This window comes from Thermobia domestica, chromosome 14 (genome assembly GCF_964235325.1).
Source record: "Thermobia domestica chromosome 14, izTheDome1.hap1.1, whole genome shotgun sequence".
In the NCBI taxonomy this organism is placed as follows: Eukaryota; Metazoa; Arthropoda; class Insecta; order Zygentoma; family Lepismatidae; genus Thermobia; species Thermobia domestica.
This window is the reverse complement of record NC_137467.1, coordinates 113,109,525-113,127,909: the sequence shown is the minus strand read 5'-3', so window position 1 is coordinate 113,127,909 and position 18,385 is coordinate 113,109,525. Positions and strand designations below refer to the sequence as shown.

Below are 18,385 nucleotides of genomic sequence, written 5' to 3'. Positions count from 1 at the left end.
GGTACCTATTAAATTATGGAACATGATGATAATCCTATGAGGGCTGAACAACTGAAACATCATGCGATGAAAGAAATGTGTAGCTAAAGTAGTATGTAATGGCAATGTGCCCTTATTCGTATACAACAGAAATAATTGTTCCTTGTTATTTGTCTTTGCAGAATAACTATTGGAGATGCATTCCGCGCAAACAGGATCAACTTGCTATCATACTGCTTAAGATGTCAATCAGCTGAAAAGCTTCGTCGGATGAAGGACGTATAAGCGACGTATGCATATAGAAAACAATAGTGTTCAACTAGAAAAGAATGATTCGGGAAGGATACGCGGGAACAAGTAAATATTCCCATCCTTCTCATTGCCAGTGAAGACAGAAAGATGTCTCAAGCTATTCGCGCAAACACACGCTTAAGCATTCGATTCATAGCAGAGCAATTCAACACGAACTAATGATACTGTCAGAAGACGAGGTGAATGTCAACCTTCCAAATTCTTTCATAGACGGCATTCGTAGATTGGTCGTATCATGGGATAATGTTCACACCCGTATGGTGATTTCCAATTAAGCAAAAGCTGTAACACACTCATCTTGGAAGCCTTAGTAATGCATGTGAGAAAGGTAAGAAAGCCATTAGGTGAAAACAAATATAATAAAAACTTTTTCTTTGCCCAGAAATGTTTTCGAAGTCCATTGCCACAAGAAGTTGTTCCGTAGTTTTAGACATGGTACGTGCTAATTATCGAAACAAATTGGTACATGGTGTTTATAATGTATGGGTTGACAGTTAAATAGCATCTTATGATCGTCAGCTTCAAAACTTACTTCTCTGAGAATTTTTTTACGCTAACAACACGATGAGCACCAAATTACACCAAATGATTCCTGAAGGATGTCGGCACATTATAGCAAAAAATAGAACAAGAACGGTAGACTACAATTTTATTCGGAAAACTATTAAAATCTGATTACACACTAACGGGGTTGGCAAAACTTTTTTTTTTTTCCTCTAGGAGATGCTGAAATTATCTGTCCATCGCTTCCATGCAGCATACCATACTATGCCGTAGATTATAAAAAAGCAAATTTCCAAATTTAAGGGTGGGTCAAATTTTCACGTCCCGAAATTTAAGATAATTGTCTTAAGGTATCTTATATTCAACGAAAGACAATGAACCATTGTTTTCATTCATATAATCATACGCTGCAATCTATGTTAGTGGACACTAAGGACAACATTCGAAATTCCCGCCTCATGCTAATTCAATATTCCCATCAAAATTTAAGATTACCATCAAGTATAAAGTGATACACTTAACAGTTTTGTTCCCATAGAAATGAAGAAGCAGAATCCCCCCCCCCCAAAAAAATATATAAAAATAAAATAAAATTAAATAAATAAATAAAATAAAATAATAAATAAATGAATAAAATTACAGAAGTATATGTTCTACTCATAGATAATATTACCAATATATATTTTTTGATAATTTCCAAACTTGAGGTTCATCACAAATTTTGACAGAAGAGCTCTAATGTGCTAATATCTCATGAAAGAGAATTGACCCCCTGTACTCATCTAATAAGCATATAATACACTAAAGCTTTATGAAAGATGATATAACAACTCAAAAACCTCCAAGTTTTTAATTTTTTTACTTTTTTTTTTTTAATACCCATACAAGCGGATAATCACGACCAACAACATTTACAGAAATGTATTATTTGAGTCCTAAGGAGCATTTACCAAATTTTGTTTTTGACAGTTCCTAAATTTAGGGGGGGTTCAACGCACCCCTCCCAAAATTTAAGAAAGTGCATCAATGTACCTGGGGCCAAATGTACTGCTTCCAAAATTTAAGAATGTCTCAGAGTACTTATGAACAATGGAAGACAATGGGACACTGTATTCATCCATATGATCATGTTACAAACTATTTTAGTGAACATTAAACACAATATTCGAAACTCGTGCGTCATGCCAAATTTTTCACGCCAAATTCAAAATTCCAGTCAAATATATATTTTTGACAATTTTGTACGCAGAAAAGGGGATAAGAAGAGCCAAGCAAATTTACAGAACTATACATTCAAGTCCTAGAGAACCTTTACCAGATAGTGTTTTCGCAATTCCCAAATTTAAGCAGTGAGCCAGCGTGTCCATCCTAAATTTAAAAAATAAATAAATAAATAAATAAATAAATAAATAAATAATAATAATAATAAAACATTAATATATCCATGTCCTGCGAAAGAGAATTGATTCTTGTACTTATCTGTATAAGCATATAATACGATAATGCCTCATCGAAACGATAAATTAGGTCAGAAACTTCAAATTTTGTTAAGTTTGGAAGTTCTTGTAGTCTATCTCTTTTCCTTTCATAAATAAAGAACTGCCAAAGGTTTGAAGGGGTGGTTCTAGGTACCCCTAGGTCATTGACTTTTGGCAGGACCATGGCACAAAAGTTCACCCAAGTGATGTGCTAGTAAAGTCACATATACGCAATTCAAAAATGCCTATTTCAGCAATGTGCAGTCGTTCGCAAAGGATTTACTAGCGAGCATAGTTCCCAGGCATGTTCTCCAAAGAAATTTCAGATATACTTCGACTTCAGGGTGAGCTCGAAGACAAAAGGTAAGATTTGACATCAGTGAACGTGGAATGCTTTGGCGGAAAGTCGGAGACCTCCAGCAAAACGGTCCATCGTGTTCGGAATAACCCGTGCGTGACGAAATATATATGTGGAAGCCTATCAGCAAATTAAACGGTTCATAGGAAAGAATGTCTCACCTCAAATGAAAGATATATCAGATGCGAACCTATTAGACTTTCCATTTCGTCATTCCTGAAGTGCTTTCAAGGAAGCTCTCACGTCAGGTTCTTTGTATTTTCAGCACCAATCTTATACGAGATCTGGACTACAATTTATGATGGTGTCCGAACTACCGTAATTCGTTTAAATTCAATTCTTTCCGTCCGGGAATCGAACATGCGAACACGTGCTCGCGGTAGCCACTTAATTTTAGCTTTCAAAAAAATCACGTTTCTTTGTTCTAAAAGTTTTGGAAGTTTCCCGCATGATGTCTGCGAAATTTTGTGTAGTTATTCAATTCGGATTTTCTAGTCAGCGTAATTTTGCTGTTTTCTCTTCTCTGCTAGTTTAATGCATTTCTGGTTGAACCATTGTTTATTATTACGTATTTAGGCGTGTCCCAATTTCTCTTTTGCTAAAATTTTAATGGTATCTCTAATTTTAATCCAAGTATCCTGGCCACTAGTGCACTCCGAATCTTCTAAAACCGAGAATCTATTCGCAGCTTCAATCTGGTATTCCCCTCTTACCTGGCTCTCTTTTAATTTCTTTAAATTAAATCTCTCCGTTTTTGGACATTGAATATTTCCTTTATTCAGCGATAATATCTCTCTTATTATCGCTGCTACCAGGTAGTGGTCAGTGTCACAATCTAATGGTCAGTGTCACAATCAGCCCCTCTAAATGACAGGACATCAATTATGCTAGATTGCCCTCTTCTATCTACTAAAACGTGATCAATTTGATTATGATTTTTTCCATCTGGTGATGTACAAGTGTATTTATGAACGTCGCGATGTGGGAATTTTGTACTCTTCACGATTAGGTTTTTGGATGTTACAAAGTTCACGAGTCTAACACCGTTGTCATTACTTTCGTTATGCAGACTTTACTTCCCTATAACGTTTGAAAATGTCCTCTCGTCCTACCTTCGCGTTGAAATCTCCTAATTGAATTTTCATATGGTATCGCGGGAGTTGGTCAAATATCCGTTCCACTTCTTCGTAAAAACTGTCTTTTATGTCGTCATCCATATTTTCTGTTGGGGTATGTACATTTAAAACAATAATATCACACCATCGACCCTTAAGAGTAATAAAAGGAAGTCTCTCCGTAACAAATTCAACCTGCTTAATTGCTGGTAATATTCGTTTGTCAACGAAAAACCCTTTCCTAACTGGTGATTTTTATTTCGTTCCCCTAAAAGAACGTAAAATTTCCGGAATTCACAGATCCATTTCCTTCTCACCTGACTTCCTGAACTCCTACTAGGTGCATCCAGTATTTCTCTAGCTCACTCGTTACGGATTTTAACGCGCCTGCCCTACAAAGACTTCTAATATTCCATGTTCCGAATCCCATGTCCATTTTCTTTTGCTGAGGTCGTGCCAAGTTATCAGTCCTTGTCCGAGGCTTTTGTAAATGTTTATGAACAAATGCTTTTTTTTTTTTTTTTTTTTTTTTTTAAACAAAATGAGGTTGTTAGCCTTACCCAAACCTCCAAGCTGGAAGACCACTCCTAGTGGTCTGTCCGCACCTGCTTATTCAGTATATTCGCAGCTAACCTCTATATCTAGAGGCCTTCTCCTCGATCCGCAATCTGAGGACGTGCCATGCCGTGGTGACACGCGAGGAAAAAGCAAAATACTTCATTTTTTGAAATTTAACAAGACCTTATGTACGGTACTTTCTTTCTTTTCTTTTTTTTTTTCGTACGTATTTAAGAAACAAATGAATATTCTTGAACTACATTTTAAATTTATCTCTTGAAATGTTGCTGTCAAAGTAAAAAGCATGCGAAGCTACATACAAATATGCGAGTATTACATTTGTAATTCAAATAAATAATTATAAAATCTCAAAAAGTAGAAAATAATCCATTCTCAAGTAATATAGGGTTAATTTAAGGCTGGGAACATTTATGGATATTGAATAAATTTGGTTCCCGTTAGACTTGCTGAACTTCGTCATAATTATATGGTTACCAAACGCGCCCTTGGCATTGAATATCAAGGTTCGGTGTGCAGTAGGAGCACGTATGATTGAGATTCTTTAGAAATATTATAAATACCCAGAAAATGAAGCTAATTTAAATAACAACGCTAAGAATTTCTATGGAAGAGAGAAGTCATCGTACACTTGATACTGTATTTCATCATTGCTTAGTTCCTTGTATCTGTTTCAATTTACACTATTAATAAGTCCTTATGTTGATGAATAAGTAACCCAGTATTTTTTTTTTTTTTTTTTTTCTGATTAGATTGCGAGATTTACATGAAGTTGAACTGTACTCGCAACATGAATTGTTTTCTATTTCTTGAGTGTGGATATATGAATATGCATTGGGAAATTCGTTGTTCGTTTTCTTGTAATATTTGTGCCGCACATCAGTTTTAAAAACGCCTTCAAAGTGAAAAATCACTGGACGCCCCAAAACCTAGGAAGTTAAAGAGAGGTGAAGCAAGTTTCTCTAGATGTGGCTTCCCTCTTGTATAACTTAAGAACCGTAACTTTTTTTTTTTTTTTTTAAATCCTTATATTCCGTATTTTTTCTAGGTCTTCTTTTGGTCTTATACCATTTTAGTTAGTAGGTTTGCATCGGGTCTTTCCTGTATTGGCTGGATATTTTGGGATTTCCGTACAGTCCTTATAGTTCACTTTTATCTCTTTTTGGTTTTCTGTTGTTCTCCGTAGGTATCTCATTTCCATTGATTGTGTGGTGTGACTGTGACTGTTGACTAGAATCTAATTTTTGCTGCTATATGTAATTGTTGGTATGTAAATTGAATTATGTGCAGTTAGTTTTGTCTTTGTAGATATTCCCTTTTTTATTACATGCTTTTCTTGTAACTTACAATGGTTCAACCATGCCTTCTAATCTTGTAATCTTAGCTTAACTCATTTCTCGACGCCATAGAATGATAAAATTTTGCACAACGACACAAGTCGGGTGACAATACAATAGTTGATTGTTTTTTAAAATATGTTTTCGTTTTTTTCGACTAAGAGTAGAAATGTGGCAACCACTGTTCACCACATTGCCCATATCTGCATATGTATTACTGAGCACCTCATATATCTATCCATTTTAGAAGCGATACAGGGTTTTCATAAAGTATGGACGGATTTAATTCGCTTATAATTTACATAAAGATGCTCATATTGAAATCAAATAAAGGGCAAACGGTAGCGGAAGGATTAAATTTTTACCTGTAATCTGCACCAGCTCAGTTCATTCACCGCCACACCTCCAACTGGGCGCCACTAGGAATCGACTTCTGTGGGCTGTTGATGATTCTTTCCCTTACCCTGCTCACTGTTGCAGGCGATGTTGGCGGCCTCCCACTTCGAGGACGGTCCAGGACGCTTCCTGTCTCCAAGAACTTAGCATGCCACTTTCCGATTGCACTTTCAGTCGGTGCCGGCTTTTTGAACTCTTTGGTGAACTTTCGACACACCAGAATTGGTGATTTTAACTCTGCGTACCACAGAACACATTGCGCTTTCTCTTTCACCGACGCCATCTTGGATACGGTAACAGTGTTGCCAACTAAAAATTTAATCCTTCCGCTACCGTTTGCACTTTATTTGATTTCATTATGAGCATTTTTATGGAAATTATAAGCAAATTAAATCCGTCCAGACTTTATGAAAACCCTGTATTAATTGGCGTTGCACATGAAAAATTTGTTTTTCAAAATAAACAAGTGGATGTATTCAGAGACTTGCATTTATTTATTTATTTAAAAGTAAGAGTCCGGTTACGTTACATTGGGGCACTTCCTCTCCTGGTTTGGACGCAATCTTTGAGATACTTCATCCCCACAACATAGGGTTTGCTGAATTGAAGGCTAGTGTTGGGCAAAATCAATTGAAATCAATTGCAATTGATCAACCAATTGAAAGTAATTGCTCTGAAAATTAATTGCAATTGATTTCAACTGCAACTGATTTCAATTTGTAATTGACTATTAATTTCAGCTGCAATTGAATTCAATCATAAAATTTGCAATTAAATTATTATTAATTGTTAATTGGTCACCAGGCAATTGAAACTTTTGTCAATTGCAATTGTTAATTGTAATTGTTAATTGCAATTGAAATCAGCAATTAAAACTGAAGATAAGAAGACGTGTGTATATTGTGTTGTCCACTTGTTACTGTTTTACATATTTCAAATAAAGTACTTGTAAGAAATGCTGGATAACTACCATCTCTTCGCCCCCCCCCCCCCCCGGGAAAAAAGCCGTAAAACTAAGTATTTTTTACATATATTATGTTTATGGTTCTATCCCCCTCGAAAGAACTCTATATGCCCGTCATGCATACAATAGGGATGGGGACGAGCGAATTCGAGCGAGTTTTCTTTAAAACTCGACTCAAATCGACTCGAAGCAGACATCTTTGAGCTCGACTCAAGAACTCGGCTCGAAAATTTCCCCAACTCGACTTGAATTCGGATCGAGTCGAGTCAAAACGAGCCAATTCTAGCGAAATCCTTTGTGTAGTTCTAAGTACTACTCTCTTAAGTTTCCTACATAGAGAATATAATTATCAATGGTACTACTACTACTACTACTATAACTAATTATTATTATAACACCGTGTATAAACATGGAATATAGGCGGTTTGTATCTGAATACTAAAAATTAGTTGACTGTCGATCTCGGTCGTCAAGAAATCTTCAGGAGGCAAGGACATCGGTCACGAGGTTGTAGGTTTGAGTTCAGGAGGATCAAGTATTCAGGCTCGAGTCAAAAATTGTTAAAAGTTATGACTCCAGCCAAACATGTTCAAAATTGCTCGACCCGGGTTTAGGGTTTTCAACGATAAGCGGCTCGCTCACAGCTCATTCACTTATCGAGCCGAACCGAGAAGTGAGCCGAGCCAACAGCTCACCCAACCGAGCCAGCTCGAGCCGATGGCTCACACGAACCCTATGGACCTATAGCTTAACGAGAAATCCAAATTACATAATCTGACACTAGAAAGTAACCTTAGATACTCCGCGATGAAGCGACATATGCTAACCATATAGACACGAAGGAGATTTCTTAAACTTGTTCGAAATTTTGTCAGGTGTGGGGAGCCTTCCCAGCTGGTATAGTGGCTACCACGAGCACGTGTTAGCATGTTCGATTCCCGGAGGGAAAGAATTGAATTTAAACGTATTACAGTAGTTCGGACACCATTAAAAATTGTAGTCCAGATCTCGTATAAGATTGGTGCTGAAAATACAAAGAATCTGACATGAAAGCTTCCTTGAAAGCACTTCAGGAATGACGAAATAGAAAGTCTAATAGGTTCGCATCTGATATATCTTTCATTTGAGGTGAGACATTCTTTCCTATGAACCGTTTAATTTGCTGATAGGCTTCCACATATATATTTCGTCACGCACGGGTTATTCCGAACACGATGGACCGTTTTGCTGGAGGTCTCCGACTTTCCGCCAAAGCATTCCACGTTCACTGATGTCAAATCTTACCTTTTGTCTTCGAGCTCACCCTGAAGTCGAAGTATATCTGAAATTTCTTTGGAGAACATGCCTGGGAACTATGCTCGCTAGTAAATCCTTTGCGAACGACTGCACATTGCTGAAATAGGCATTTTTGAATTGCGTATATGTGACTTTACTAGCACATCACTTGGGTGAACTTTTGTGCCATGGTCCTGCCAAAAATCAATGACCTAGGGGTACCTAGAACCACCCCTTCAAACCTTTGGCAGTTCTTTATTTATGAAAGGAAAAGAGATGGACTACAAGAACTTCCAAACTTAACAAAATTTGAAGTTTCTGACCTAATTTATCGTTTCGATGAGGCATTATCGTATTATATGCTTATACAGATAAGTACAAGAATCAATTCTCTTTCGCAGGACATGGATATATTAATGTTTTATTATTATTATTATTTATTTATTTATTTATTTATTTATTTTTTAAATTTAGGATAGACACGCTGGCTCACTGCTTAAATTTGGGAATTGCGAAAACACTATCTGGTAAATGTTCTCTAGGACTTGAATGTATAGTTCTGTAAATTTGCTTGGCTCTTCTTATCCCCTTTTCTGCGTACAAAATTGTCAAAAATATAATATATTTGACTGGAATTTTGAATTTGGCGTGAAAAATTTGGCATGACGCACGAGTTTTGAATATTGTGTTTAATGTTCACTAAAATAGATTGTAACATGATCATATGGATGAATACAGTGTCCCATTGTCTTCCATTGTTCATAAGTACTCTGAGACATTCTTAAATTTCGGAAGCAGTACATTTGGCCCCAGGTACATTGATGCACTTTCTTAAATTTTGGGAGGGGTGCGTTGAACCCCCCCTAAATTTAGGAACTGTCAAAAACAAAATTTGGTAAATGCTCCTTAGGACTCAAATAATACATTTCTGTAAATGCTGTTGGTCGTGATTATCCGCTTGTATGGGTATTAAAAAAAAAAGTAAAAAAAAAAAATTAAAAACTTGGAGGCTTTTGAGTTATTATATCATCTTTCATGAAGCTTTAGTGTATTATATGCTTATTAGATGAGTACATGGAGTCAATTCTCTTTCATGAGATATCAGCACATTAGAGCTCTTCTGTCAAAATTTGTGATGAAGTAAATTGGCCCACCTCAAGTTTGGAAACTATCAAAAAATATAAATTGGTAATATTATCTATGACTAGAATATATACTTTTGTAATTTTATTTACGTATTATTTATTTATTTATTTATTTATTATATTTTTTTTTGGGGGGGGGGTCTGCTTTTTCATTTCTATGGGAACAAAACTGCACCCAGTTCCACTTAAGAGAATCATTTTATACTTGATGGTAATCTTAAATTTTGATGGGAATATTGAATTAGCATGAGGCGGGAATTTCGAATGTTGTCCTTAGTGTCCACTAACATAGATTGCAACGTATGATTATATGAATGAAAACAATGTTTCATTGTCTTTCATTGAACATAAGATACCTTAAAACAATCATCTTAAATTTCGGGAGGTGAAAATTTGGCCCACCCTTACATTTGAAAATTTGCTGTTTCATAATTTACGACGTATGCTGCATGTAAACGATGGACAGATAATTTCAGCATCTCCTAGAGGGGAAAAAAAAAAGTTTTGCCAACCCCGTTAGTGTGTAATCAGATTTTAATAGTTTTCCGAATAAAAGTGTATTCTACCGTTCTTGTTCTATTTTTTGCTATAATGTGCCGACATCCTTCAGGAATCATTTGGTGCAATTTGGTGCTCATCGTGTTGTTAGCGTAAAATGATTAAAGTGTTTTCAAACTGACGCTCACAAGATGCTATTTAACTGTCAACCCATACATTATAAACACTATGTGCCAATCTGTTTCGATAATTAGCACGTACCATGTATAAAACTACGGAAGAACTTCTTGTGGCAATGGACTTCGAAAACATTTCTGGGCAAAGAAAGTGTTTCTATTATATTTGCTTTTATCTAACGCCATTCTTACCTTTCTTATATGTGTATTTACTAATGTGCCGTATTTAAGTTCCTGAGAAAAATACAGGGCTAGCATAAATGATTAATTCGTTTCGAAAAGGCTATATTTTCGAAAGTATTACACATGAGAGATATATGAAAAGAACCACAAACTCGCCAATTTTGTATTGTGGATTCCAGGTGGCACCACTCGTCCATCATCTTTCCGATTGGGTGTGGCAGCAAGAGATTAGTACCTGTCGAAAATGGAGGGAAAGCAAGAAAAAATACGTCGTCTGGACGTGTGTCGTGTCACCAAACGGCCATCATTGAACGTTTGTAGAAGAGGTATAAACTTAGTGAGTTCGTGGTTCTTTTTAAATATCTTCTATATGTGTACGTGTAATACTTTTGAAAATATAGCCTTTTTAAAATAAATGAATCATTTATGTTAACCCTATACCAAAGAATCACCTTCTTTGTGAGGAATCCACATTCATGTCACATGTTTTATTCCCGAGCTATAACGGACTTTGTGAACATTCTGTATATTATATTATATTATATATATATATATATATATATATAAATAAACACAATGTATTTTGTGAACACTCGTAGTTTTATATACATAATTTGTTTACTTTTTTTCAGCAGATGCTGGAACTATCCGTCCATCGATTCTATGCAGCATACCATACGACGCCGTAAATTACGAAACACCGGGATTCATGTTGTTAGTAAAATGTCAGAATTGTGTACGCAAAGGGTATCCTTATTTTCACTCCCCCCCTTCCTCAACAAGATAGCATGAAAAACTAAATATTTACCATACGCTATTGGCGTGCGTAATGCTTGCCTTCAGAACTTTATATCTGTTTCTGTTTCTTGTTATCGTAAAGAACTTCTTTTATATATATATATATATATGTTTCCGTATATTCAACTTGCACCTGTTGACACGTATAATTAAGCAACTGGAATGTTACGAGATTAATATATACTAATGTTCTCTAACGTAGCAGAAAAAAAAATATTTGTCACAAAGCTTTGTTGTTTCCGTAGTTCATTAAAAAAAAAAAAAAAATCGTTTCGTTTTAAGGAATACTTGCTATGAAAATCTGCGAACAATTCTCGAGAAATAAGATTTCTTTGAATATTTTATCAGCAATTTAGTTCAAATTATATATATGATTTAGATCAGTATGCAGTAGGTCTTGTTTCATACGACATCGACACTTCATTCCATCAATGTTCAAAATAAAATTAAGTCGAAAGCCGACTGTAATAGTTGACTACAAACTCATATTCCGGTTATTTAAATGTACTATTTTCGGCATTAATGCAAGTAGGGCTAAGTTACTACCAACCTGGTCCAAGCAAAACTTGAAACTTCAAATTATCCGCAAGTACTTCTTCTATCCCAGTCTATCCGTCGTACTGAAGTCATTTATAGATGATTTGAAAACTTACAATCTCAGTGTTCAGTCCGTAAAACTTTCTTCCTCCAATATATTTACACTATGAAAATCAAAAAAACCAGAACTTTCGAAATGTCACTAAAATTAAATTTATTGCAATACTTGCTTTCCATGAATTTTTATAACGGATATATGAATTGGCATGATACAACCACTGAACTGTGAAAATAAAACAATGCACCAATAAACTGTAAACAGGAACATTACCTATCTTTACCACCTAATTGTGAAGTGACAGAACGGAAAGTTATATTCGGACAAAATATTGCTTCTTCCAACCCGTAATATTTGCTGCCTGATATTTACCAAAATAAATCAGTAACTTAGTCACATAAAGGAAGTCATAAATAAATAAATAAATATGAAAATATAACCTATATTAAATAATAAAAGAAATTATGTAACATATTTCCGTATTTTCCTACTTATTGGAAAACCATTTCGTCTCCATTTCTCCTGGAGCCCTTATCGAGTTCGCTTCTCTTTTTGTGGAAAAACCAACTTATTTACCTACATTTTGCATTTTGTCCTCCTCCTCCGCCATAGTGAAATTTCGTCAGCTGCTGCAATATTTACGTGCTAATCTGTCGCCGCAGGAATACAAAGTAGAAACTGAATCCAGTTGGCTAAGGATAGAAGTCAGTGGAGAGCTTTTGTGAACGCGGCATTGAATCTCCGGGTTCCATAGGCCATAGTGTTATTTATTTAGTTAATCTGTCGCTGGATTTAATACATAAACTAAATTCAAATATAATTTTGGAATGAAAGGGATGGTCTTACTATATGGCTCTCTTTGATTAAATCAGCTACTAACACATTATCAGAACAATGTTCGCAAGTGAACAATGGACAATGTTCGCAAGTGAACAGTCATTTGGTTTTGTGATTTTAAATTTGCAGGATTCCAAATTTGCGTGCACTTTACCTCTTGGTAATATGTACATTGATTAATCCTGTGATTTCAGCTTATCGCCACTGTTCTGTTTTCTGTTACGAATTATGAAATCTAGCTTTCATTAGTTCATATTTTCCCAAATGCTCCTAGTTAAAAAGTTAATGTTTCATATGGGTATACTGATTTTGAATGCGAATGCGCTAATCTATTTATTTTTCCGCAAAACCAAACTTTAACCAAAACACAAATCACTTAGAACAAATAGATCAGAGTTTCGCATTCGCATTCGAAATGAATCAACACGCATGAAACATTAACTTTCTACGTAGATTAAGCATTTGGGAAAATATGAGCTAATGGAAACTGGATTTTATAATTTGCAACAAGAAACACAAAAACACACATAAGCTGAAACCAGAGGGTTAATCAAGTACACTTATTATCAAGAGGTGGAGTGCACGTAGAGTTTTAACACCGTAAGTTAAAAATCACAAAGCAATAGTGATTATTGGCTTGGCAACAATATTCCGATTATGTAATAGTAGCTGATCGCACTAAGTGAGACACATAGTAAGACAATTTTTATCATTTCAGAATTCTGTTTGAATTTAAAGGATGTATTAAATCCAATAACAAATTAACACATGAATACGTAGTAGCTGAAGAAATTTTAAAATATGAAAAAGGGCAAAAGCCTAAAATGTGGGTAAATAAGGTTGGTTTCTCAACAAAAGGGAAGTGGATTCGACAAAAGCTCCAGAAAACACAGAACCCGAATGTGCGCTTCTATTAAATAAGGAAAATACGCAGGTATGTGATTTACTTTATTATATAAAATATATGTTATGTGAAAATAAAGATTATACATAACTTACAGTAGCAGCGGTCTGTGTGCTTAAATAATGAACTGACAAAGTGAATCTCGTTAAGTAAGAGAAATTCAAAACCTGATCTGAAGCACATCCTTTTCTTATTTGAGTCAAACAGAGATCGAATTAAAAGTTGAATTACAGTATATCCTGCTCAAGCCATATCACTCTGGTTTCTTATTACCAACGTGTCTAAAATGCTGCTTTATATTACCCTTATACATTACTGTTTTACCAAAATTATGTTTCTTTTGGGCTTTACCACTACAATTCTATGCATCTTTTTCAGAATTATTCATGCGAGTGATGTGTCTTAAACATCTCGACATTCGGATACCTGATCGATAGTGGAATCCAGCATTATATAGTTTTCTGAATTTTCTTGTTCGTTCGTTTTCTCTTTTCTTTATTTTAATGCCCAATATCTTATAGAACTTTGCTCTCGAAAAACCCCTCGGTCTGTTCTCTGAGTCAATGACCAGCTTTCACATCCACACAATACCACGGAGAGAATTAAGCTTGTAAAGAGTGTTTTATTTATCTATTTATTTATTTATTTATTTATTAGAGGCGGAGAACTTTAAACTGGTAAACACTATTTTCTGTGACATTCGATATTACAGTTTTCGGTAGTTTTAAGGTTAGTTTTGTTTGGCAAGTCATCGTGAATAGACTCACGCCGGAGCAATGTCTGCAAATTGTGCAAATTTATTTTGAAAACCATGGTTCAATTCGACAAACTCATCATGTTTTTACGGTGTCCATAATCGTCAGAGTGAGAAACCATGGATCGTGTTTGCAATACGTTTACTCTAAACGATAATATGCAACCCGTAAGCTGTTGTACAGTGCGGACACAACAAGCAATTGATGCTGTGTAGTGTAGTGTTGGTCAGAACATTACAGTCAACGGTGAGCGGTACAGACGCAATTACTAACTTTTGCGTGCCTCAATTGAAAGACACATTTATGTTGCTGTCATGTGATTTCAGCAGTACGGCGCCACATGCCACACAGCGCGCGCCACAATTAATTTACTGAAAGAAACATTTGACGAACAATTGTCGACCTGTTAACTGGGCACCTCGTACGTGCGATTTGACGCCTTATTATTTTCTCTGTTGATATGTAAAGTCGCATGTCTACGCCGAGAAATGAGAAACAATTGAACAGTTGGAAATCAACATTCGACGCGTTATTGCCGAAATATAGCCTGATTTACTGCGAAGTGTGTGTGAAACTTGGACCTCCAAATTATGCACTGTACGCGCAAGCCGCAGTGGCCACATGCCCGAAATCATATTCAAACATTAATACCATAAAAGGGACTGTCAAATAAAGTCAATTTCATGGATATTTTAAACATTTTTCTATGTTTTATTCCAAGATAAATTTCTCCGCCTCTAAACAAAATACCCTTTATATATATGTTCTTTTAATTTCTTCGATGTTAGTTGCAATCATAAAACATGTTGGTCAGAGTGGTAACACATTTAACATCATTACTCTACATTCTATTTCGTCCTTAATTCCGTACTTATTTGTTGGCATTATACCTAAGTATTCAAATTAATTAACCTACACATATTCTTTTTATTCCTACTGACTAGCTGAAAAACTCGTTCTTTGTACGGCAGCATAGGTTTATAGAAAGTATTTGAACCCCTTCCCTCATTGGGATATACATGGAGAATGAATTTGGATCCAAACGGCATCGGCAGTGTCACTATCAAGGGTCATAGTGGTCTGGTCTCTTATAAATAGTTGAAAAGTGACCAAAAGTACATGAAAGTGACCAAAATCTCATCAAAAAGTAACTTTAATATTGATGCCAAACTTGGGCATAAATTGAATATTACATTATATTTTTTCAACCAACATACGGCTGGCTGGGTCATAGCTGAAATATGTAATGTTTTAACATGTTAAGATTAAAAACTATTTTACTAAGTTTCTCAGCTAATAAAAAAAATGGGTTTCTTGTGTTTAGAGCTTCATTATTAATTACATATTTGCACGGTTCTAAAAGAGTAGACACAGAAAGGCTCCCAAACCCACCTTGAGAGCTTAAGCATCCACCAACTACCCTCTGTGCTTTAGAAAGAATAAAAGGCTGAAGTGAGAATAAAGCTGATTTGGCTCACATGTGGCAGCACAGCTGCACATGGCAGTAAGTACTGAAGTTTTCAGAAGAGTAATAAGTAACAAGTTTCTGGATTTTTTCATTCATTTTTATAACATATTTCTTAGAAAACTGCCAACGCAAAACACAAATCACACGAAAAAATTACTTTCCTTAACCTTTTCAGGACGAACGGCTCAACCGTTGAGTCAGCAATTCAAATCTCTCTAGCTCAGCTCCTAATTAACCTAGAGATATGATTTTGGTATGTATCTCTTCAGGAAGGATGGAACTTTCTAATTCTGTGTATATCATTCATGTAATGGGTCCCGCCGTGAAGGGGGAGGGGGGCAAAGTTGGGTGTTTATAGTTTTCTCTCTCTCCCTTCAGAATTTGAGGGGAGGTACCCCCCTGTTGGAGCTACAAGGATAAAAATGGCATCCATAGAGACAAATGAACATACTAACTAGCCATACCCAGTCCAGGACTTTGGGCTTGAGAGGGGTGAATAGGAGGGGTACTGAATTTACCCTTTTTCTTATTGTATATTTTCTAATAAAGACAAAAAGAAATATTTCAAATTTGAGGAACTCTGGCAACATTGTTATTCATCGTACGCAAGAAAAAAAAATCTCACATTTACAACAGATATTTGGGACAGTGATACACAAAAGTCAAACCCGTCGGTTCAATACGAATGGAAAAAGAAATTCGGAACCCCGAACCTACGTGACACATCATGTATATTATTCAATATCCACTGTAATGTACTCTAACGTGGCCCTAGCGACATTCCTAATTATCACAGACACACAAACCATACCTCGTTGAGAACCTTATAGACCAGCCATTCCAACAATGTAACTTTTGTGTGTCTCGGGCCAAACCAGTAAAAGAAGAAGACGAAAGTCATTAAAAAAAAAAAAACATTTCTTCAGATTTTGTCAGACTGTGGCAACGCTGTTATTTATCGTACGCAAGAAAAAAAAATTCTCACATTTACGCCAGACATTGGGAACAACGATATAAAAAAATGAATGGTGTAGGTGCAATAGGAGTGAAGAAAAAAATTCGGAACCTCGAAACTACGTGAATAATCCTGTATTTTTTTCGAAAGATTGTGGTACACGCTAATATCAGCAGGCTTGGCCACGCTCCTAATTGTCACAAACATATCAACTATACCTCGTTGGAAAGCTTATGGAATAGACATTCCAACGAGGTCACTTTCATGCCCCTCGGGCTAAACTAGTAAAAGTAGAAGACGACGAAAGTCAAAATTTTGGGTGGATAATCAAATTTTTTAAAATTTGTCGGACTATGGCAACGCTGTTATTTGTCGTACGCAAGGAAAATAATTCTCACATTTGCGCCAGACATTGGAAACAACGATGTAGAAAAATGAAGGGTTTAGGTGGAATAGGAGTGAAGAAAAAAATTCGGAACGCCGAGCCTACGTGAATCATCCTGTATGTTTTCGAGAGACTGTGGTATAAGCTAACATTGGCAGACTTGGCCACGCTCGTAATTGTCACAAACGTATCAGCTATACCTCGTTGGAAAGCTTATAGAACAGACATTCCAACAAGGTAACTTTCGTGTTCTTCGGGCCAAACTAATAAAACAAGACGAAAGCTTTTTTTTTAAAAAAATAAGCTTTTTCGAACTTTATCGGTCTATGGCAACGCTGTTATTTATCGGACACAAGAAAAAATCCCAAATTTCGCCAGACATTGTAGACAATAATATTAAAAATGAAGCTACATGGAAGAAACATGCAGTGTACTCACCACTATAATTCCTCATGGTAACGGCGGTAAGAGCCGGGGATGCAGAGTGCGACGCCGCAGCCACTACAAACTATCAAGACCTGTTTGCGAATTCCGCGAGACGAACATTCCCTGCACCTCCTCCTACTTGATATCGTTTCCGGAATATGCTGCAAGATATCTCTCGATGGGTTGTAAGTGGGTACTGCGCCACGCCCAGGCACAAATGCGCGAGTAGGTATCGTGCCCCTGGCCATCCCTATCAAACCGTTTATAACATGCTCCCGAAATTCCAAACTTGAAGATGGCCCGTTCGGAAATATCGTAAAAGCGTTGACCATTGCCACATTGAGAAGGTGCAAAAACAACTTCGTCGTCCAATTCTTGGTTTTTCGTGCTGTTGAGTACGAATTGGACATCCTATCTGCCAGATCAACATATCCCATATGCCTGTTATGGTCCTCCACTATATCAGGCTTACGAGCATCTTCATCTTGCGTTAGGAAAGTGCGTAGTGGTGGTGCAGGATGCATATTGGAAAGCACGTAAACATCTCGTTTGTCCTTCCAGCGGATTGCAGTCAAGTCGTCCTTGACATACATATCCTGATGACCTTTCTTCATTTTCTTAGAACAAAGGTCACGTGGCATGTCTTTACGTTTAGGTCTAACAGTACCGCAGCATAAAATGTTTCTGGAAGCCTTGAGTTCACAAAAGTCTGGGAGAACAGAAAAGGCTGTCCATGTAGAGTTTATGACCCGCTCCCGTCAATTCCCCAACTAGTTTGTGTACTATGGCTTCAGTCACTATCCTATTAGAAATGTCCAAGTCATGCATGTTCCCTGAATAAACAAGCATATTCCAAGTATATCCGTTGTCACAACAGATTTCGAATACTTTTATTCCAAATCTTTTGTGTTTTTTCGGAATATACTGTTTGAAGCCAACACGACCTTTGAATGGCACAATAGCTTC

The 18,385-nt window shown here is 36.2% G+C and overlaps 1 protein-coding gene across 7 annotated transcripts in view; it reads right to left on the bottom strand.

Moving 5' to 3' along the window:
- The window catches only part of LOC145670290 (bridge-like lipid transfer protein family member 3B), a 549,193-nt gene that overhangs the window by 106,925 nt on the left and 423,883 nt on the right, over nt 1-18,385 (bottom strand). The window contains exon 15 of one of the 7 annotated variants that reach the window (XR_014128253.1): nt 11,645-11,795. The exons of the other annotated variants lie outside the window; for them this stretch is intronic. The gene's annotated coding sequence lies outside the window, so the exon portion shown is untranslated. The remainder of the gene's footprint in view (nt 1-11,644; nt 11,796-18,385) is intronic. 7 annotated transcript variants of the gene reach the window in all.